Raw genomic sequence first — 24489 nt, 5'->3', positions numbered from 1 at the left:
ACCCCTTGGTATTGTCAATGTGTCCTTTGTAGTTCCCAAAATCCCTTCTCCCCAGTATCTCCTCCCAACTCCCCTCTGGCTACCGTCAGATTGTTCTTAATTTCAATGTCTCTGGTTACATTTTGTTCCTTTTTTTCTTTTGTCGATTATGTTCTAGTTAAAGGTGAGATCACAGGGTTTTTTTCCTTCACCACCTGGCTTATTTCACTTAGCATAACGCTCTCCAGGTCCATCCATGCTGTTGCAAAGGATAGGAGCTCCTTCTTTATCTCTGCTGCATAGTATTCCACTGTGTAAATGGACCATTGTTTTTGATCCACTCATTTCCTGATGGGCACTTAGGTTGCTTCTACCACTTGGCTATTGAGAATTGTGCTGCTATGAACATTGGGGTACATAGGTTCTTTTGGATTGGTGTTTCAGGGTTCTTAGGATATAATACAAGCAGTGGAATTCATGGGAAAAAAAGTAGTTCCATATGTAGTTTTCTGAGGAAATTCCACACTGGTTTCCATAGTGGTGGCAGCAGTTTGCATTCCCACCAACAGAGAAGTAAGGCTCCCTTTCCTCCACATCCTCTCCAACACTCATTTGTTGATTTGTTTATGATGGCCATTCTCACCTGTGTGAAGTGGTATCTCACTGTGGTTTTAATTTGTATCTCTCTGATGGCTAGTGATGCTGAACAACTTTTCATTTGTCTCTGGGCACTCTATATGTCCTCCTTAGAAAAGTGTCTGTTCAAGCCTTTTGCCCCTTTTTTAATTGGATTTTTTGTCTTCCTGGAGTGGAGTTGTGTGAGTTCTTTATACTTATTGGGTATCAAACCCTTGTTCAAGGTATTATCGGCAAATATGTTTTCCCATATAGTTGGTTCTCTTTTCATTTTAATGCTGTTTTCTTTATCCATGTAGAAGCTTTTTAATCTGATGAGGTCACATTTGTTTATTCCTTCTTTTATGCCCCTTGCTTTAGGAGACATATCAGTGAAGATGTTTCTGTGTGGAATGTCTGAGAGTTTCCTGCCAATATTTTTCCCTAGGACTTTTATGGTGTCATGACTTATATTAAAGTCTTTTATCCTCCTTGGATTTATTTCTGTTTATCATGTAATTTGGTGATTGAGTTTTATTTTTTTGCATGTAGCTGACCAGATCTTAGGGGGAAAGCTCAAAGTATTTTCCCATTGAGTATGATGTTGGCTGTAGGTCTTTCACCATATGGCCTTTATTATGTTGAGGAATGCTCTCTCTATTCCCACTTTACTAAGTGTTTTTATCATAAATGGGTGCTGTATCTTATCAAATGCTTTTTCCACATCTATTGATATGATCATGTGATTTTTGTCTTTTCTTTCATTTATGTGATATATTACATTTATTGATTTGCAAATATTTTGCTATCCTTGCATATCTGGTATGAATCCCAATTGACCATGGTGTATTATCTTTTTAACATATTGCTGGATGTGGTTTGCCAATATTTTGTTGAGAATTTTAGCATCTGTGTTCATGAGCGATATTGCCCTGAAGTTCTCTTTCTTTGTTATGTCTTTATCTGGTTTTGGGATTAGGATGATTCTGGCTTCATAAAAAGAGTGTGGGAGTCTTCCATCATCTTGAATTTTTTTGGAATAATTTGTGAAGGATAGGACTTAGCTCATCCTTAAATGTTTTGAAAAATTCTCCTGTGAAACTGGCTGGTCCAGGGCTGTGGTGTGTTGGGAGATTTTTTTTTATTATTTCTTCAATTTTATCTGCTGTTATTGGTCTGCTCAGGCTATCTGCTTCATCTTCATCCAATTTTGGAAGACTATTTTTCTAGATATTTGTCCATTGCATCTAGGCTTTCAAATTTCTTGGTATATAGTTCTTTGTAGTAATTTCTTACAATCCTTTGTATTTCTGTGGTATCAATTGTAATCTCTCCTCTTTCATTTCTGATTATGTTTACTTATGGCCTCTCTCTTTTTTCTTGATGAGCCTGCTTAAAGGCTTGTCAATTTTGTGTATCTTTTCAAAGAACCAGCTGCTGGATTCATTGATCCTTAGAACTGTGCTTTTAGTCTCCATGTTGTCTAAGTCTGCTCTGATCTTGGTTATTTCCTTCCTTCCTTCCTTCTACTCACTCTGAGCTGACTTTGTTTCTCAAGTTCATGTAAGGATAGGGTTAGGTTGTTTATTTGAAATGTTTCTATCTTTTTTAGGTAGGCCTGTATCACTATTAACTTTCCTCTCGAGACTGACTTTGCTGTGTCCCATAAGTTTTAGATTGTTGTGAGTTCATTTTCATTTGTTTCCAGAAACTGTTTAATTTCTTCCCTAATCTCATTCTTGACTCATTCATTGTTTAAGAATATGCTATCCAATTTCATTGAGTTTCAGTGTTTTGGATTTTTTACCTTGAGGTTGGTTTCTAGTTTCAGGCACTTGTGGTCAGAGAAAATGCTTTATCTAGGGCATTCTTCATGTAACAATATCTTTGTTGATATTTTGTTTGGAAGATCTGTCCATTTTTGACAGTGGGGTGCTAAAATTTCCTACTGTAATTGTGTTGCTGTCAATATCTTTCTTGGAGTCTACCAAGGCTTTGTTTATGTATTTGGGTGCTTCTATGTTGTGTGCATATATATGTACAATGTTTATGTCTTCTTGATGTATTCCTCCCTTGAGTATTATGAAGTGACTTTCTGGGTCTCTTTTTATGGTTCTTTTTTTGAAGTCTATTTTGTCAATTATGAATATTGATACCCCGGCTTTTTTTCTTGTCCATTTACTTGGAATATTTGTTTGTACCCCATCACTTTCAGCCTGTGTAGGTCTTTTGTTGTGAGTTGGGTCTTCTGTAGGCAGTACATATGTGCATCATGATTTCTCATCCATTCCACTATTCTGTGTTTTTTTATTGGGGCATTTAGTCCATTTAAGTTTAAAGTTGTTACTGATGGATCCTTGATTATTGCCATTTTTTCATAACCATCTTCCTCTCTCTTTCATTGTTTTTCTTCCTGTTCTTATAACAAACCATTTAACATCTCTTGCAAGCTGGTTTGGAGGAGGTGTATACTGTCAGGTTTCTTTTGTCTGGGAGGCTCCTTATTTGGCCTTCCATTTTAACTGAGAGCCTTGCTGCATGTAGTAGTCTTGGTTGCAGGCCTCCAGTTTTCATTACTTGGAACATTTCATGCTACAGCTTTCTGGCTTGGAGTGTTTTACATTGAGAAGTCAACTGCTACTCTTATTGGGGCTCCCTTGTATGTTACTTCCTGATTCTCCCTTGCTGCCTTTAAGATTCTCTCTTTATCTTGGAATTTTGCCACTTTAATTATGATGTGTTTTGAAGTGGGCATCTTTGGGTTCCTCTTGATTGGGACTCTCTGTCTTTCTTGGATTTGTGTGACATTTTCTCTTATCAAATTAGGAAAGTTTTCCATCATTACTTTTTCAAACAGGTTTTCTATCCCTTGCTCTACTTCTTCTCCTTCTGGTATCCCAATTATATGGATATTATTGCATTTCATATTGTCTTTCATTTCTCTTATCCCCTCTTTATTCTTTGTGAGCTTCTTTTCCCTTTCTTGCTCTTTCTGGGTGTTTTTTTTTTCAACTTTGTCCTCCAATTCCCTGACCTAATCTTCTGCTTCATCGATCCTGCTCTTCATTCCTTCTCCTGTGTTCTTCAATTCAGAAATTATATTCTTCATTTCCTCTTGGCCCTTGTTGATAGTTTCTATTTCCTTTTTCATGTTGATATAGTTTTCAGTGAGTTCATTGTAGTTTCCCTCTAGTTTTTGGTAATTCTCTGTGAGCTCATTGAACTTTCTGATAACCACTGCTTTGAATTCAATATCTGATAGTTGAGTTGCCTCTATTTCATTTAGCATTATTTCTGAGGCTTTCTCCTTTTCTTTAATTTGGGGATTGTTTATTTGTCTTCCCATTGTTTGTGAGACTCTTCTTGTTAGCCTGAGATTCTTAAATTGAGCTCTTCTGACTCCTTGGGTTTATGGTGTGAACTTCTATGGTAAAATACCTGTTAGATTCAGTGTTGCTGTCTCCTTGATCTCCCGAGCTCACTGGTCTTGGGCTGTCATTTATGTTTGCACTCTGTATGTCCTTGGTTTTGATTGTTGTTGGGTCTTTCTTTGGTGGGTCCTTCCAACCAACTGATTAACTGAAGGTCACTTTGTCCACCACCTCTTGTGTTATGTTGTGCAGGTGTGGACAGGTTGTGTTGAAGCTGGGTCTTCCATGTGTACAAGATTTTCTCTTGCTCTTGTTCATTTTTTTTGTTCTGAGCAATTTCTTCACCATTTTGTTGTATTTCCAGATAGGTGCTGGTTGAGTTAGTGTGGCTTCCACTCCCTCATTCACCTTCTTCTGTTCTTATCTGTTGGTGTTTCCTTTGTTAGTGGGTTTCCTCTTCAAGCAGTTATCCTGGTGTCCACAGCTCCCACCTACACTTTTTTGTGATCTGTTGAAGGGCAAGGCAATATGGTTTAAGACAGCAGGAGTGTATTCTATGATATTTAAAGTACCAATGCATAGAGAAGAGATAGGAGATCCTTTAGATATATATAGTGTTAACCATGATATTTCACCCAAGTAGCCACTTTTTAGAAATGGTGGAAAGAAGATAGGACTCTTGCTGAGGATGGAAGATTTTCAGTTGGATCTAGAAAGCAGTGAGCTTGTGGGAGGTCAGATTATAAGGTAAAGTGAGAGTAAAGGATAGAAAATATGTGAAGTGTGTGAGAGAATAGAGTTAACCACAACAGTAATAAAGTTCAGGAAACCATGAAGTGGGCTAAAATCTAGGAAGAATGCTGTGTAGTATTTACAATTGTATGGTACAGAAATTATTTACAATAATAATTGTAATGGAGTGACAATAATAATGGAGTGACAATCATATGACAGAATCTATATGATCTATATAACAAGAATGGGAAGTATAGGACCTAAAGTAGTGTGCTAATGGACATAAATGAAGTGAAAGATGGTAAATTAAAAGTGCATTATGAAAGAGAATAAGGGAAAACAGTCAAACAATGAAATTTAACCAGCCAAGTAAAGAAGACTAAACAGAAAGAAGAGAAATACAAAAATATTAATAAAATGAAAGATGTAAGACTAATAAAAAATAATAATACACATATACAATAACTTGCAAGTTCTCTGGAGTAGCAAAATGAAATTTTTGTCACTGTCTCAGCTGTTGAGATGTCCTCTCTCTGGGTCCAACTCTATTCCTTTTGCAGTTCCAAGTTTTTTTTTTGTCTTACTTGTGGGAATTTAAAAAAAAAAAAAGAAGTTGAGAGAAAGATGGCAGTGTGGTAGGAGGGAGCAGATTTCCCTTTCTCCTATGCACTGGAGAGAAACTGGCCGATCTGCAGAGGAACAGAGCAAGGGACCAACAATATTGCAGCATTTATGAAAATAGGACATCAAAAATTATAGTAGACATTGAAAAACCAGATGGTAAGGAGACTGATTCAGGATAAAAAGGACTCAGGGATCAGCACACAGAGAAGTGGGGTTGGAGGCCCCAGGCCTGGTGCTCCCTGGTATACTTCAGGGAACTTGGGAGAGAGCTGGGTCAACCACTCCCTCCCTAGCCAAACAAGGATTAAGCAGCACCTGGGGAGGACTTGTTGCTTGAAGGCACAGAGAGGGGAGTGAGGGCCAAGAGACAACCACACTGGGCTGCGAGCACCCATGGATAGCCCTGGGGAGACTGAGTGCCCCAGCCTGCGTGAACAAGGGTGGCCTGGCCATGTGCCCGTACCCCCAACCTGGAGATAGTGTCATTTTGTGGAAGACCCAGACCCGGAGGCCCTGAAAAAGGAAAGGGCACGGGCACTCTTGGGAACCTGGAGCCCACGGCTGTGAACTCGGGGGAAGCGCAGGCCCCCTCAAGTTCCCCTGGATACACCATGAAATGTGTGCCCCCTGGGGACCACCAGGACTTACACCGTGAACCCAGAAAAGACTTGGTCACTCTGTGGGATCCCAGAGCCTGGGAAGCGCAGTGGTGAGCTCTGGTGAACTTGCTAGGGAACGCTCAGACCTGCACCCAGGGCCCTGTGGAAAGGCACTGGATCAGCTCTGGGGAGAGCGCGCAGCTAGCCCTGGGGACAGTATGGGAGAGACTGACCTAACTCTGATTCGGAAGGGTGAAAAGGATTCTGATTGCCCCTAAGCCTTCTGAAGCCAACAAGACCAGAAAATCTGGTTTGGCCAGTTAGAAACCAACAAGAGGTGTTTTTTTTTATTGTTGCTGTTGTTGTTGTGTTTTATTATTATTTTTTTTTGCTTGTTGTCTGATTGTTTGATTTTATCTTTTTGAGTAACTTTTTATTTTTTAATCCTTATTATTTTTATCTCCCAATTCCTATGTTTCTTTTCCTTTCATCCTAGTGTTATTCCTTCCTTTCCAAATTTATCTCTCCTTCATTCAATCTTCTGCTTTTTTCCCCCTTTTTTTTTGAACCTGCAAGTTACTGCAAATTTGTATTATCTTTTTTTCATTATTCTTACTTTTTTTATTTTAATAGTATTTTCATATTACTCTTCTTTCTGTATAGTCTTCTTTGCTTGGCTGATTACACTGTATCATTTGATAGGTTTCCCCTGTTACCTTATTGTGTATTGCTAATTTACTGTCCTTCACTTAAGTTCTGTTAGTACACTACTCAAGGTTCTATACTCCCTATTCTTGTTATCTAGATCCCATAGATTCTGCCATATGATTGTTGCTCTAATATTACTATAAATAAGACCTATTACATACAATTGTAAATATTACACAACACCCCTCACATATCTCAGCCCACTTCGAGGTTTCCCAAACTCTATTATACTAGTGGTTAACTCTATTCTCTTACACACTAATCCTATTTACTATTCTTCACTCCCATCCTACCTCAGAATCAGACCTCCCACAGCCTCACTTCTTTCTAGATCCAACTGACAATCCTTTTCTCCCCAACAAGAGTCTTATATTCTTCCCATCCTTTCTAAAACGTGGACAGTGGGGGGGGGGGGAAGATAACGGTTAACACTATAAGTAGCCAAAGGATCTCCTATCTCTTTCCTACTGGCTGATAATCTAAATATCATAGAATACTGTCTTGCTGTCTTAAATCATTTTGCCTTACTCCTCCAACTGATCACAAAAACAATAAGGGGAAGCTGTGAACACCAGGATACCAGGAGACTGCACCACTGAATCTCACAGGTATTCTACCACAGAGGTTCACACCATCAGCCCAGGGGACCAGAAGAGATCAATTTAAGAAACAGAGGCTAACAAGAAGAGTCTCCCAAACATTGAGAAGGAAAAGAAACAATCCCCAAATTAAAGAAAAGGAGAAAGCCTCAGAAAGAATGCTAAATGAAATAGAGAAAATCCAACTATCAGATATTGAATTCAAAGCAATGGTTATCAGGAAGCTCAATGAGCTCACAATGAGCTAACAGAAAGTGCAGGGAAGCTACAATGGACTCACTGCAAACTATATCTACATTAAAAAGGAAATAGAGTCTATCAACAAGGGCCAAGAGGAAATGAAGAATACAATTTCTGAATTGAAGAACACAGTAGAAGGAATGAAAAACAGGATTGATGAAGCAGAAGATTAGATCAGGGAATTGGAGGACAAAGTTGAAAAAAACACCCAGAAACAACAAGAAAAGGAAAAGAGGCTCACAAAGAATAAAGAGGGATTAAGAGAAATGCAAGACAATATGAAATGTAATAATATCCATATAGTAGGGATACCAGAAGGAGAAGAAGAACAGCAAGGGATAGAAAACCTATTTGAAAAAGTAATGATGGAAAAGTTTCCTAATTTGATGAGAGAAAATGTCACACAAATCCAGGAAAGACAGAGAGTCCCAATCAAGAGGAACCCAAGGAGGCCCACCTCAAGACACATCATAATTTAAATCGCAAAATTTCAAGACAAAGAGAGAATCTTAAAGGCAGCAAGGGAGAAATAGGAACTAACATATAAGGGAGACGTAATAAGGCTAGCAGCTGACTTCTCAATGGAAACACTAAAAGCCAGAAGAGAATGGCTAGAAATATTCCAAGTAATGAGAACCAGAAGTATGCAACCAAGGTTACTTTACCCAGAAAGTCTCTCAAATAAGATAGAAGGCCAAATAAGAAGCTTCCCAGACAAAAGAAGGCTAAAGGAATACACCTCCACCAAACCAGCTTTGCAAGAGATGTTAAAGGGACTTCTATAAGGAAAGGAACGAAAAAAGAGCGAGAGAGAGAAACACAGGTATGAAAAATGGCAATGAATAAGTACCTATCAATAATAGCCTTAAACACAAATAGATTAAATGCTTCAATTAAAAGACATAGAATAGCTGAATGGATAAGAAAACATGACCCACACATATGTTGCCTGCAAGAGACCCACTTCAGGTTAAAGAACCTACACAGGCTTAAAGTGAAGGGCTGGAAACAAATTTTCCAAGCAAACAAACAGGAAAAAAAAGCTGGGGTTGCAATACTCATATCATAAAAAATAGACTTCCAAAAAAGGGCCGTAAAGAGAGACCCAGAAAGTCACTTCATAATGCTCAAGGGAAGAATCCACCAAGAAGACATAAACATTGTAAATATATATGTACCCAACATAGGAGCACCCAAATACATAAAGAAAATCTTAGCCCTGGCTGGCATAGCTCAGTGGATTGAGCGTGGGCTGTGAACTAAAGCATTGCAGGTTCGATTACCAGTCAGGGTGTTACAGAACAGAACAAGGGGGGCCTGGGACGATATATTATTATTGAAAGAAGGCCCCGGGTCCGTTATGTCTGCCGCCAGAGGAAAGATGTCTCTCAATGCCAGAGATTCGTGAAAAGGAAAGGAAATGTTTATTTAATGCTATACAAACTTAAAGTAGTGACCTAATGTCTTCATCAAAATCCCAAAGTCCCCCAAAACACCCACAAACAGACACAGTCCTTCCTTCCTTCCCCCTTTGCCCAGTCCAGAGTACCGTATCTCAGGGAAGGAAAACGAAGTCCATGGCTCAGACAGTCCTCTGGTTCTTAGTTAGTCCTCCTTCTCGACTGGGAGACCTCCCTGGATTCCCGGCACCCTCGGCTGAGTTGCCGGGATCTCTGCTAAAACCAGGTGGTGGTTCCCCTTCTAAAGCTGTGGGGGTCCCCACTCTATCCAGGCCTTGTGGTTCTCCCTCTCAGGGCTGTGGGAAGGGGAGAGTCCCCACTCTGCCAAAGCTGCGTGTTTCTTTCTCCTAAAGCAGCACGGTTCTCTCTGGGATGCAGGAGTCTCCACTCCGTCAAAGCCACGTGGTTCTCTTTCAATGGCCGCCAAGTCTGGGTTTTAAATCCCCGTGGCCAATCTTCCTCTGCAGCCTCATTTCCGACTCCTCCCACACTCGGCTTCACATGCCGGAACTCGTATCCTTCCAGCTTTACTGGGCTGCCATCTTGAGTCTGGGCAGGTGTGGCCCCATGTCCTGGAGCCAATCTTCTCCGAGCTCCCACGCAGGCACTGTAGCTTGGGGGATCTGCCCCCAGTCATGTGTTGGTGGGGAAGTTACTTCCATTCCCCTGGCTCAGAGATGATCACAGCTATTTAACATATCTAAGTGACCAGCCAAAGGCTATAGATATGTTAAATGACCACACCAGAGGGTAGGTGCAAGGCTGTTGCTATGCAAAACAGCTCTCAATGGCCTTGCTCCATTTGTCCCTTTCCCCAACCCACACCCTGGGTTGGGGGATGGAGACATCTTAAAATCTCCTGGACACCTTAAGTTCTGGACCCCATTTCAAATGTCCATTTGGGGTCCCTCCCTCTTGGCTGCACCCTGTAACAAGGGCACATACCTGGGTTGCGGGCCAGGTCCCCAGTTGAGGCCACATGAGAGGCAACCACACATTGATGTTTCTCTCTTTCTCCCTCCCTTCACCTCTCTAAAAATAAATAAATAAAATCTTTAAAAAAAAGGAAATCTTAGATGACTTCAAGAAAGATATTGACAGCAACACAATTATAGTAGGCAAGTTTAACACCTCACTGTCAAAAATGGACAGATCTTTCAAACAAAATATCAACAAAGATATTGTAGCATTGAATAATGTCCTAGATGAAATGGACTTAACTGATAGATACCGAGCCCTCCATTTCAAAGAAGCTAAATACACCTTGTTTTCAAATGTACATGGAACATTTTCAAAGATAGACCACATGATAGGACACAAAACAAGCCTCAACAATTTCAAGAAAATTGAAATCATACCAAGCATTTTCTAGGATCACAAGAGACTGAAACTAGAAACTGACTGCAAGGAGAAAAACCCAAAACACTCAAAATCATGGAGATTAAATAGCATGCTATTAAACAATGAATGGGTCAAGAATGATATTAGGGAAGAAATCAAGAGGTTTCTGGAAACAAATGAAAATGAACTCACAACAACCCAAAACCTATGGGAGACATCAAAGGCAGTCCTGAGAGGGAAGTTCATAGCAATACAGGCATACCTAAAAAAGATAGAAACATTCCAAACAAACAACCTAACCGTATGTCTACAAGAACTCGAGGAACAACAACAAAGACAACCCAAGAGCAAGTAGAACGAAGGAGATAACCAAGATCAGAGCAGAATTAAAAGACATAGAGACTAAAAGCACAATTCTAAGGATCAATTAATCCAGGAGTTGGTTCTTTGATTAAATAAACAGAATTGGCAAGCCTTTAAGCAGACTCATCAAGAAAAAAAGAGGAAAGACCCAAATAAACACAATCAGAAATGAAAGAGGAGAGATTACAATTGACACCACAGAAATACAAAGGATTGTAAGAAATTACTATGAAGAACTGTATGCCACAAACTTTGAAAACCTAGGTGAAATGGACAAATTTCTAGAAAAATATAATCTTCCAAATCTCAATGAAGAAGAAGCAGAAAGCCTGAACAAACCAATAACGGCAGATGAAATTGAAGCAGAAATCAAAAAACTCATGATACAAAAACGCCCTGGACAGGATGGTTTTGTTACAGAACAAACAAGGGGGGGCCTTAGACGATATACTATTATTGTAAGAAGCCCCCAGGTCCGTTATGTCCGCCACCAGAGGAAAGATGTCTCTTTCGTCTCAATGCCAGAGATTTGTGAAAAGGAAAGGAAACATTTATTTAATGCTACACAAACTTAAAGTAGGGACCTAATGTCTTCACCAAAAATCCTAAAGTCCCTTAAAGCACCCACAATCAGACACAGTCCTTCCTTCCTTCCCCCTTTGCCCAGTCCAGAGTACCATATCTCCTAAAGCTGCGGGGGTCCCTACTCTGGAAAAAGCATGTGGTCCTCTCTCCCCAGACCACAGGAGTCCCCACTCTGCCAGAGCCGCGTGGTTCTCTCCCTCATGGCCACGAGAGTCTTCACTCTGCTAAAGCTGTGTGGTTCTCTCTTGCAGGGCTGCGCATGATTCTCCCCCTCAAATGGCTGCCGTGTCTCGATTTAAATCTCAGCGCCAATCTTCCTCTGAAGCCCCATTTCCGGCTTCTCTCACAATTGACTATAGCTGCCAGATTCTGGGCAGGTGTGGCCATGTGGTGTGGAGCCAATTATCTCCAGGCTCTTCTGGATCTTATTACAGATCCCTATTTGAGGCTCCCCTCTTGGCTGCACCCTGTTACAGTTTCAGAGAAGAATTGTACAAAGCATTTTAGGAAGAGCTAACCCCTATCCTTCACAGATTATTTCAAAAAATCCAAAATGATAAAAGACTCCCCAACTTTTTTTATGAAGCCAGAATCATCGTAATTCCAAAACCAGATATAGACACAAGAAAGAAAGAAAACTTCAGGCCATTATTGCTGATGAACATACACGCTAAAATCGTCAACAAAATATTGGAAAACCATATGCAACAATACATTAAAAAGATCATACACCATGACCAAGTGGGATTCATCCCAGGGATGCAAGGATGGTACAATATTCGCAAAGCAGTAAATGTAATACATCACATAAACAAAAGCAAATACAAAAATCACATGATCATATCAATAGATGAGGAAAAAGCATTTGATAAGGTACAGCATCCATTTATGATAAAAACACTCAGCAAAGTGGGAATAGAGGGAGCATTCCTCAGCATAATAAAGGCCATGTATGAGAAACCTACAGCCAACATCATACTCAATGGCCAAAAACTAAAATCCTTTCCACTAAGATCAGGAAAAGACAAGGATGTTCACTTTCACCAACTCTCTTTGACATAGTATTGGAAGTTTTAGCCATAGCGATCTGATTAGAAAAAGAAATAAAAGGCATCCAAATAGGAAAGGAGCAAACAAAACTTTCATTGTTTGCAGATGACATGATAGTGTACATAGAAAATCCTATAGTCTTGGCCAAAAACTGTTTGACCTAATAAATGAATCTGGCAAAACAGCGAGGTACGAAGTTAACATCCAGAAATCAAGGCCATTTCTGTAACACCATCAATGAAACAGCAGAAGCAGAAATCAAGAAAAAATCCCATTTGATATAGCAAGAAGAAAAATAAAACACCTGGGGATAAACCTAACCAAAGAGGTAAAAGACCAGTATTCAGAAAACTACGTAACACTGAGGAAAGAAACCAAAGAAGACACAAAGAAATGGAAACATATACTGTGTTCATGGATTGGAAGAATTAACATCATCAAAATGTCCATACTACACAAAGGAATTTACACATTCAATGCAATACCTATTAAAATACCAATGTCCTATTTCACAGACATAGAACAAACACTTCAAAAATTTATATGGAACCATGAATGACCCTGAATAGCTGCTGCAATTTTGAGAAAGAAGAGTAAAGTAGGAGGGATCACAATCCCTGACACTAAACTATACTAAAAGGCCACTGTAATCAAAACAGCCTGGTACTGGCATAAAAACAGGCACATGGACCAATGGAACAGAACAGAGAGCCCAGAAATAAGCCCAAGTCTTTATGGTCAATTAATATTTGACAAAGGGGCAGCAACATAAAATAGAGTAAAAATAGCCTCTTAACAAATGGTGTTGGGAGAACTGGACAGCTATGTGCAAAAAATGAAACTTGAGCACCAACTTACACCATACACAAAAATAAACTGAAGGTGGATAAAACACTTAAATATAAACTGTGACACCATTAAAGTACTAGAGGAGAATGTATGCAGGAAAATCTCAGATATTTTATGCAGAAACATTTTTAGTGACATATCCCCTAGAGCAAGGGCCATAAAGGAAAGAATAAACAAATGGGATCTCATTAAAATAAAAAGCTTCTGCATGGCTAAAGAAATCAGTATTAAAATAAAAAGAGAACCAACTGTATGGGAAAACATATTTGCCAATGATACCTCAGACAACGATTTAATCTCCAAAATATCTAAAGAACTTACACAACTCCACTCTAAGAAGACAAGTAACCCAATTAAAAAATGGACAAAGGACTTGAACAGACACTTCTCTAAGGAGGACATACAGAGGATACATCAACACATGAAAAGATGTTGAATATCCTCAGCTATCAGAAAGATGCAAATTAAAACCACAATTAGATACCACTTGACACTGGTCGGAATGGCCATCATAAACAAAGCAATAAACAACAAGTGTTGGAGAGGTTGTGGAGAAAACGAGACCCTAATGCACTATTGGTGGGATCGCAGACTGATAAAACCACTTAGTAAAACAGTGTGGAACTTCCTTATAAAACTAAAAATGGATCTGCCTTTTGACCCAGCAGTTCCACTGCTGGGACTATATCTTAAGAACCCTGAAACACCAATACAAAAGAACCTTTGCACCCCAATGTTCAGAGCAGCACAATTTACAGTAGCCAAGTGTTGGAAGCAACCTAGGTGCCATCAGTAAATGAATGGATCAAAAATCTATGGTACATTTACACAGTGGAATTCTATGCAGCACAAAGAAAGAAGGAGCTCCTACCCTTTGCAACAGCATGGATGGAGCTGGAAAGCATTATGCTATGTGAAATAAGCCAGGCAGTGAAAGACAAATACCATATAATCTCACCTTTAACAGGAAACTAAACAACAAAACAAACAAACAAGCAAAATATAACCAAAGACACTGAAATAGGGGACAGGCTGACAGTGACCAGAAGGGAGAGAGGAGTGAATTTCAGGGGAGAATGGGAAGCGTTTACAGGAATGAATATAAAGGTGGGGAGGGTTGGGTGGGTGGCCTGGAATGGGAATAAAAGGCAGAAAACTGTACTTGAACAATGACTAAAATTAAAAATATTTTAAAAATTAAATAAAAAGAATCCATAGAGGGAAAGTAAAAAAGCGTATATCATAAAATTATAAAATAATAAATGATAACAATAACAAAAACAAAGAAGGAAGGAAGAAGAGATAAAAAGGGAAAGAAAGGAAGAAAGAATAATAAAAGAAAGAAGGAAAAGGAGGAACAAGTTAAAAGAGAAGAAAATTATTACTTTAAAAAAAATGACTCCTTCTGGTTTCGTACTGGCCAAGCCAGTTCTGCTGGTCTTCCTGGCTGCAGCAGGTTGAGTGGGAATTGGTTTTGCTTTTCTCTCTTCCTGAGTGGCACTCATCCAGCCTCCAGCCCAGTTCCCCAGTTCACTCCTGGGCTCCCAGTGCCACTCTGCACCCAGCCTAGGCCTGCAGTCCACCAGTTGTGCTGTCCCTGTCCAATTAGGGGCAATTCACACACCTGCATCTTGCTCTTTGCTGTCCTAGATGCTAGGTACTCTTAGTGTCCCCTCAGGTTAGTTCAGCATCCCTATTGAGTCAAGTGTCTTTGGGGATTCCTGACTCGCTGAGCCCTGAAGTTCTCCTCTGCACGGGGAATCTCCTCCTTCCTCCCAGGGAGCCAGTTGGCCCTTCAGGACAGGGGTGCCACTGTGACTGCTGCTGAGGATGCAGGTATACACCTTCTCTGATACTTTCCTGGAGATGAAGTGGTTGGGTGCGCAGTAACTCTTTGCAGTGGGGTCTGGCGTGCTTTGTTCTAGGCCTGTGGGTGTGGCAGTATGAGCAGCTTCCTGTTCCACAGGTTTGGGTGCTCACCATCCCCGGTGCTGTGGGCATGCGCACTTGGCTGGGCAGCCTCAGGTCCCGCCGGTCTGGGCATACACTCCCCCAGGGGCCATGGGAGTGTGTGCAGGGCCTTTCAAGCCACCTTGGGAGAGCCACATGGCTGGGTGGGGAGGAAGCCAGAGTGACTGCTGCAGAAGAATTCCCCAAACAGCCACCAAGCGTCTCTTTTTTCACTTTTTCTTTTTGAAAAATTCCTCCTGCTCAAGCCTACCTCTCCATACAAAGGCCTGGCCTCTCATACACCCCAACTCTCCAACCAGACTGGGGACTATCTGGGTCAGGGCCCTTCACTGCCCAATTCTCAATTCTCCCTAGCTGGCATCCACAGACTTCGTGGGTGCTCACAGCCCCTGTGTGTTTGCCACTGTGTCCTTATTCCCCTCTCTGTGACTTCAAGCAACCAGGTCTTTCCCAGTGCTGCTCAAACCCTGTTTGGCAGGGGAGGGAGCCGTTGACCTGGCTCTCTCCCAAGAACCCTGTGGCAGACCCAGCGGGCACCGGACCTGGAGCTGCAGCCACCCTAGTCCTTGTGCTAGTCCCAGGGAACTTATTGTCCTGAAACACTCGCCTTACCACCTGATTTTTCAATGTCCTCTACAATTTTTGATCTCCAATCTTCATATATGCTGGGGTACTGTTGGCCATTCCCTCTGTTCCTCAGAAGATTGGCTAGGTGTTTCACCCATGTGCAGGCGGAAGTGGACTCTGCTCCCACCTATCTTGCTGCCATCTTCCCCATCCCTATCTGTTTACTTTTAGTATGTTTGTATATTTTGTTTTGAGGTAGGTCTCTTGGAGACAGTATATATATCTGTCTTGCTCTCTTATCCATTCAAGTACCCTATGTCTTTTGATTGGAGCATTTAAACCATTTACATTTAAAGTGATTATTGAAGGGATTTGGAAGATGGTGGCCAAGTAGGTGGTAGCTGAGCCCACTTGATTGTGTCCTCAGCATGGATTTTCTGCTGATCTGCTGACAAGTGACATGAACAATGAACAGAGTCTCAGTCTATATGGGTTTTAGAAGCCAAAGAATACAGAAGATGCTTTGCACCATCCAGTGAGAGATTTTATAAGTTGAGTGGGAAATTCCCTGTGCAAGGCACCTGCAGCAGAAGAGAAAACAGAAAGAAAACACAACTTAGTGGCTCTCTCCCATCCCAGTATAGGGCCCTGGTCCCATACAGGGAAAGCACCAACCCTAATCAGGAGAGACGGAAGGATATACAAAGTCTGGGAGACTTAGGTTACACACACACAATGAGCAGCATGTCCATAGTTTCAGCTCCAGCTGGGAGAATTCCAGAGAGAAACTCTACATTCTACAACTGCTGGAGGCATTGTCAGGCTGTGGTCTGACCTGACCAAGAGAGACCTTGTGCTTTTTGTGGAGGTGGAGCACATGAAGAACCAGCCCAAAGCTCAGTGCTGCAGTGTGGGGGCCTCATACAGACTCTCTTGAAAGTAGAGCTGAGTCGAGACTTGGCAGGTACCCTGTGCTCACACACATGCACAGTGGCTCTGCCAAAAAGGCAACCAAAATGAAAACACAGTTCAGTACCATTGAGTCCATCTGCACAGGAAGAATAGAAAGTGTCACACTGAAGGGGTGATGGGACCCAGATCAACACTTCTTGCGAGCAGAGGACTGTGCAGAGTGGAGAGTTCAAGCCCGAGTCTTCTGTAAGAGGAACAGGTTGGGGACTAGATGGCCAGGAGCTGAACACCTGAGCTTTGATGCAGCCAGGCAAGTCCCCTCACAGACAGGCATGCTCAATCCCCACCTGAAGAATTTTAGCCTCTGCAAATCAGTGAGGCCAGACTCAGGAGCCCCCTGCCCAGTGCATATCCACAGGGGAAAGAAGGAGAAGCTCTGAAAGGGCCCTTTCTGAACTTCTATCAGACACTATTAGCTAGGCTGGTTCTTGGGCCCTGATTCACTGAAACCAGTGGAGCAGAGAGATTAGAGACAGGTACAACAAGGGGTGTTCAGGACCCCGCTCAGCCTCAGCTCTTACACAGAGCTGCCATCAACACCTGACAGGAAAGAACTGCCCAGTTTACACAGATTGGTCCCTCATAGGAAATGGAGAGCTAATTCACTAGGAGCTACATTATTGGAAATAATCTGGGACAGACCAAAAACTAGCGGGGGTGGAGAAACACTCCCACCATCTTCCCTGAAGACTGGACACTGCCCTCCAAAGATGATCCAGGGTTTCTGCCCTCCAGATAGCACCAGAGGCCCTCTCTGGTGGCAGGTGGAGATGTACTGGCATTGTTGATGGAAAGCCAGTAAGGCAGAAGAGTGGAGAACAGCCAAGCCTGAGGGGGATAGCCACTGACTGTGGATCACTTACAGTCTTAAAAAGGCTGCCTAGGGCTAGACTAGGACACCATCTGACATTAGCAGGGGAAAATCAAGAAAGAGAAGACAGTGGCAAACTCTACACTCTGCTGAGATGAATTCTACCATGGTCTTCTTCACTATTTGCATTATTTTTTCTCCTACATAGCTTTTTACATTTTTTGTTTTTGTTCAAGTTTATTCCTATTATTTCACTCTGTTTTATTTTAGCTTACTTCAAATCTCACTTTACTCCTCCCTTCTCTTACATTATCTTGTATTCTTCCTTCCTCTTCTTATTTTTGTTTTAAATTTTGTTTTTCCCTTTGTATGATGTGTTTCTATTTTACACTCTGTTTCTCCTCCCTCCAGCCCCTCAAAACTATTTTTTTCTTGCCATCAGTCACCTCATATTATTTTTCCTTTTCTTGTAATATTCTTATTCTCTATCCACCTTTATTAATATTTGATGGTTTGTTGTTGATATAGTGGTTGTTTCTGCATTTCTTCAATTATATCCCTAGATGCCCACTATTTCTGTATTTCAGATATCAAATTTTACTGTTCCTCTTTCCTATTTTATTTTGCCTTAATATTGCTCTTTCTTTTTTTGATGTTTTAAATTTCATTTTTTCCCTCTCAGCCTGGTTTTCATTCCTCACCCTAATTATTTCTTCTCCCTCTATCCTCTCAAAATTTCCTTCTCTTCCTTTAGCTCATAATCTTTTTTCTTTCTTTTTTTATTCTCAATCACTTTCAATCTGTATTAAACTTCACTCATTTGCCATTCATATTGCTGTGGTGGATGTTTTTCTTCAATTTTGTTCCTATTTTTTCACTATATTTTATACTTCTCATTTTTTAAAACCTAATGTTAAACTTTTCATTTTTCTTACCCACTTTGCTTTCTTCCCATTTTTATTTACAATGTCACCTTTTTTTCTTTCTTCACCTTGTTTTTATTTCTTATTCTTATTATTTCTCTTCTCTATATCATCTCAAAATCATTTTTCTTTTTGTTAGTCATCTCATATTTCTCTTTCTTTTCTTATAATACTCATAATCTCTTTCCAGCCTTAATGTATGTGCTCTTTTTTTTTTGCTGATAGTGTGGTTGTGGGTGGGGGTTATTCTTGTGGGTGTGGGTTTTGTTTCCTGGGTGGGATTTTTGTTGTTGTTCTGAAAGCACATGTACAACAGCGTACAAGATGTGGTGGATGCTGTAACTCTTAGTCAGTCAGCTAGAATGAAGAACCCACAAAAGAATGACCCAACAACAACCAAAACCCAATTACAACAAGAGAGCTCACATAAGTGGCATAAAGGGCATCTATAGAGCTCCCAACTTGGGAGATCAAGAAGATTGCACCACTGAGTCCTACAGATCTCTTACCAAAGAAGGCCACCTTCTGAAGACAGGAAGTCAAGGCAGATCAATCTAAAACAGAAACAAATGAAAAAGTAACCTAAAATAGAGAAACAAAGAAACAACCCCCAATCAAAAGGAAAGGAAGGATCTCCAGAAAGCGTGCTAAATGAAATCGTGGCAAGCAATCTATCAGACATAGAGCTCAAAATAAAGGTTATAAGCATATTCAAGGAGCTCAGTGAGAACCACAGGGAACTCTATAGAAGCTACAAGGAACTTACTGAGAACTAAGTCAGCATGAAAAAAGACATATAAACTAGGAATAAGAGCCAGGAGGAAATGAAGAATACAATACCAGAAATAAATAATAAACTAGATTCTAGTGACTAGAAGGAAATAAAAGCAGGCTACATGAAGCAGAGGATCATATCGGCAAGTTCAAGGACCAGGTAGAAAAAAAATCCAGACAGAGCAACAAAACAAAAAATACTCAAAAAAAAAAAAAACAAAGATAATTTCAGGGAGCTACAGGAGAACAAGAAAAGTTATTTGTGTCATAGGGATACTAGAAGGAGAGAAAAGGATCAAAGGTTAGAAAACCTGTTTAGAAAAGTAATGACAAGGACTTCTGATCATGATGTCAGCATAGGCATTCATGACTTGCCTCTTTGCTCAATGACATAAAAAATAAAACTAAAATACCATCTGACAGTAACCAGATGGGATGTAGAAGGGGATAATGGCGGGGGGGGGGAAGGATTTTCAGGAATGACTATAAAGGACACATGGACAAAACCAGGGCGGGTGGGAGCAAAGGAGGGAGGTGTGTTTGGCTGGGGTAGGGGGGAGTCGTGGGGCATAAATACAGACAACTATAATTGAACAACAATAAAATAATAAAAAAACTAAAATACAGAAAAACCATCACTTGGAACTATCACTAATCAAGTTGAATGGAAGTCTGAAAACTACAGAATTCAAGAAACCACATCCATCCAGACTGGTTAGGAGGGTCACAGATACAGAATGGGCTATTCCCACACTTATGTGTGGTGGATAAAAATTTGGGAGAAATATCTTGGGAATAAGGAGTTGTAGTCCCACACCAGGCCCCTCATCCCAGGGCTCCAGTGCCAAGAAGATAAGTCCTAAAAACTTCTGGCTGCAAAAACCAGCAGAGATTGACTCAGTGGAATAAACTTATGGAGCCCCAAGCAGTTCTTAAAGAACCCCAAAACAGACTCACCTACTAAGACTCACTCCCATGGAGCATAATTCCCTCCCATTGATCTGCCAACAGCAACCAAGGCTCAGCTACAAGAACTCTGATCTCCACCACGGGGGCGCAGCTTGAAAGGCACCAGTAGCATAAAGGGAGGGACTGAAGTGTCTGGTATCAATGTGAGCAGAAACCATTGTCCATTTTCTACTCCCCCACTCCATCAAGAACCACAGAACTCGAAAGCTAGTGCCATATATGAGACTCCATCAACCTGGCTAACACTGTTTGACCTACCTTGGAGATCCCCAGAGACTTGGCCTCATGCAACTTATGGACACACCCAAGCTGCTTTTCCATATGAATGGCTGGGCTTGGCTCATGCTTCTTAATCCTCTCAAACAAGCAAGACCAGGCCTCAGTGAGCCCCAGGCCCAGCACCAACAGCAGCCAGCCTAAATTCACAGTTTGGCTTCATCTGGAAATCTCCAAACCCAGCACAAATAGCAGCCATCTCAGATTGCTTCATAGCTCAGGCAGGGTGCTCCTAGGTAAAATGCAGGTGGGGGTTGACTTTGGTCTGCACCACCCAAGAAACCTCATAACCAGCATACCCAGTGGACAGCTACACACCATGTAGAAATACCACTATCCTGCAACTGCCGAGCTCATCCTCCATAGAGTGCAGATGTTTGTAGTAAGTGGTCACAGCCAATCCTTGCAGCTGACTGGTCCAGGAAAATCCTTCCCATTGATCTGCCAACAGCAACCAAGATTCAACTATAAGAAGAGGTTGTACTCAGCCCACATGAGGTTTCACATCAAGTACCCAGTTTGGGTGATAGGGAAAGCTGTGCCACTGGACCCTATAGGACACCTACTACTTTAGGCCACACTATCAAGACATGGATTCAAAGAAGATCTACCTAACACACAGAAACAAAAACAGGGAGGCTGCCAAAACAGAGACAAAGAAACATTGCCCAAATGAAAGAACAGGTCAAAACTCCAGAAAAAGAGTTAAATGAAATGGAGATAAGCAATCTATCAAATGCAGAGTTCAAAACACTGGTTATGAGGTTGCTCAAGGAACTTAGTGAGGACCTTAACAACATAAAAAAGATCCAGTCAGAAAGGAAGGATACAGTAATTGAAATGAAGAAAAACTTACAGGGCCCTGGCTGGTGTGGCTCAGTGAATTGAGTGCCAGCCCTGCAAACCAAGGGATCACTGGTTCAATTCCTGGTTGGGGTACATGTCTGGGTTGTGGGCCAGGTCCCCAGCTGGGAGTGCATTGGAGGCAACAACACACTGATGTTTCTCTCTCTTTCTCCCTCCCTTCCCCTCTCTCTCTAAATTTACAGAGAAACAATAGTAGACTAGATGAGATCAAGAATCATATCAATGACATGGAACATAAGGAAGCAAAATACAACCAATCAGAACAACAAGAAGAAAAAGAATTCAAAATATGAGGATAGTATAAGCAACCTCTAGGACAACTTCAAGAGGTCCAACATTAACATCATAAGGATGCCAGAAGGAGAAGAGAAGAACAAGAAAGTGAACATCTATTTGAAACTACACTGAAAGAAAACTTGCCTCATTTGGTGAAGAAAATAGACATGCAAGTGTCTAGGAAGTACAGAGTCCCAAACGAGATGGGTGCAAAGAGGCCCACTCCAAGACATATCATAATGAAAATGCCAAAGGTTAAAGATAAAGAGAGAATCTTAAAGCATCAAGGGAGAAGAAGTTTGTTACCTAAAGGGGGACTCCCATAAGACTGTCTGATGATTTCTCAAAATAATTTCTGAAGGCTAGAAGGGACTGGCAAGAAATATTCAAAGTCATGAAGAGCAGGGAACTACAGCCAAGATTGCTCTACTCAGAAAATCTCTTAAAGGTCAGATAAAGTGCATTCCAGACAAGATAAAACTAACGGAGTTCATCATCACTAAATCATTGTTATAGGAAATGTTATAGGGGCTTATTTTAGAAAAAGGAGATCAAAACTGTAAACAATAAAATGGCAAGAAATACATATCTATCAACAATTAAATATAAAAAACAAACTAAGCAAACAAGACGAACAGAGACAGAATCATGGATACAAAGAGCATTTTGATAGTTGCTACTTGGGAGAGGAGTTGGGGGAATGAGTGAAGAGATGAGGGGGTTAAGAAGTACAAATAGGCCCTGGCTGGTGTAGCTCAGTGGACTGAGCATGGGCTGCAAACCAAAGGGTTGCCGGTTCGATTCTCAGTCAGGACACATGCCTGGGTTGCGGGCCAAGTCCCCCAGTGAGGGCCATGTAAGAGGCAACCACACATTGATGTTTCTCTCCCTCTCTCTCTCCCTCCCTTCTTCTCTCTCTCCAAAAATAAATAAATAAAATATTTTTTAAAAAGAAGTACCAATAAGCAGTTAAAGAATAGCCATGGGGGAGAGTGAAGATGGTGGCACAGTAGGTGGGAGTGGAGCCCAGTTCTCCCTGTGCCCAGCTGGAACACCTAGCTGATCTTCCAAGGAACAGAGTAAACACCCAACGGAATCCCAGGTTATATGAAGTTTGGAGGTGAAAAGTTGCAGAAGACATTGAAAAACAGATGGTGAGGAAATTGCACTGGGACAGTAAGGTCCCTGGGATCTGCATGGGGACCAGGGCTGCTGTGACCCCCAGCCTGGCACTGGCCGCAGGATATGGGGAGGGGAGTTAGATCACCAGCTCCCTCACCTACCAGAGCAGGGAAGTCACCCCAGCACCAGGAGGGACCTGGATGCTGGAAGACACTGGGGGAAATATAGATGAAGTGGGAAACACACAGAGGCGGCAAACATCCACTGGGTCTGTGGACACTGACACTAGGGAAATTGAGGTACCAGGTGACACCTGGAGAAGGGAGGAGTTGGGCTGTATCAGATCTTGACTCAGACAGTCTCCAGACTGGTTGGAAAGTTGGGCTGTGTGAAAAGCCATGCACTTGTTAAGAAAGGTGGGCAGCTGTTTTGTAAGGAACTCTTGAGCAGTGGCTGGCTCGCCCCAAGGGTGATTTGAGTTGATCAAACCCAGAGACTGAGTGGCTGACTGGAACTGTGGGCCTGAGCTTGTTTCACACTGCATGCCCAGAGGCTGATTGGAGCCACGAGCTCAAGACTGAGTGGCTGGGAGAAACTGCATGCCTGAGATTGATTCAAACTGTGAACAGCTGAGTGGCTGATTAGAGCCTGGCATCTCATGGAGGACCTGGGCCTGAGGCTGGGACACTGTGAATATTGCAGCTCAGACCTGGTCCCCATCCTTTCAAAACCATAGGAAGGGAGAAAAGTGAAGCCCACCCTGCCTCTTCCTGTGGCATCTAGTAAGACCAGAAGAACTTGCTGAACAGGTTTAAAATTAGCAGAAGGTTTATTATTTTTTTCTCTTTTTTGTTATTCTTTTTTTCCTTTTTTTCTTCCCCCAAGTGAGATGCTATGACATGAAGTTACAAAGGGTCCAGAGACAAATCAAAAGGGATAGCACAAGACTAACACCGAAAACTGAGAAACTGAGATGCATTTCACTTTGCTATTCCATAGAGCTGGTATTTTATTATTTATGTGTATTATTATTTTTTCATTATTTTACCACTTTTATTTTATTAGTATTTTTTTTATTTCTCTTCCTTATGTTTAGTTTTCCTTCTTTTATTTCTCTGTTTAATTGCATTCTTTGACTGGTTTTCCTTATTCTCTCTTTATTGTGTTTTAATATTCCTTCTTTCACTTCTCTCATGTTCCAATAACACACAACTCTTGATTGGGCACTCTCTGTTGTGCTTATCCAAATGATATATTTCTTTTCATATTATTGTTGTTTCAGTACTATTGTAAATAATTGTTGTTCCATACAATAGTATGTACTACACAGCAACCCTCCCTGATCTAGGCCCACTTCACTTTAATCCTGAGAATTATTGTTGTGGTTAACTCTATTCTCTCTCACACTACACCTACTTTCTATCCTTTACTCTCACTATATCTTATCATCTAGTGTTGCACAAGTGCTCTGTTTTCTGGATTCAGATCACAATACCCCTCCCCTCTAAAAAGAGTCTTATCTCTCTGTCACATTTTATAAAAAGTGGCTAGTTGGGTGAAATATCACAGTTAACACTATACTTATCCAAAGAATCTCCTATATCTTCTTTACTTGCTGGTACATTAAATACCATAAAATATGTCCCCCATCTTAACCCATTTTGCCTACACCCTGCCACTGATCACGTACAAGAATAGGTGGGAGCTGCAAACATCAGTATACTTGCTGGAGGAGAAAAACCAACAACAAAGGAGCCACCAATAGGTAAACACCCAAGTACAAAAAGACAGCCCACACAAACAGAAGAAAGGGGAAACCTAGAGAGTCCAGACAAGGAGATTA

This window comes from Phyllostomus hastatus, unplaced genomic scaffold, assembly GCF_019186645.2.
Source record: "Phyllostomus hastatus isolate PE091 unplaced genomic scaffold, TTU_PhHast_1.1 phas_scaffold_28, whole genome shotgun sequence".
Taxonomy (NCBI): domain Eukaryota; kingdom Metazoa; phylum Chordata; class Mammalia; order Chiroptera; family Phyllostomidae; genus Phyllostomus; species Phyllostomus hastatus.
The sequence above is the reverse complement of the archived record's forward strand: the minus strand, read 5'-3'. Positions refer to the sequence as shown.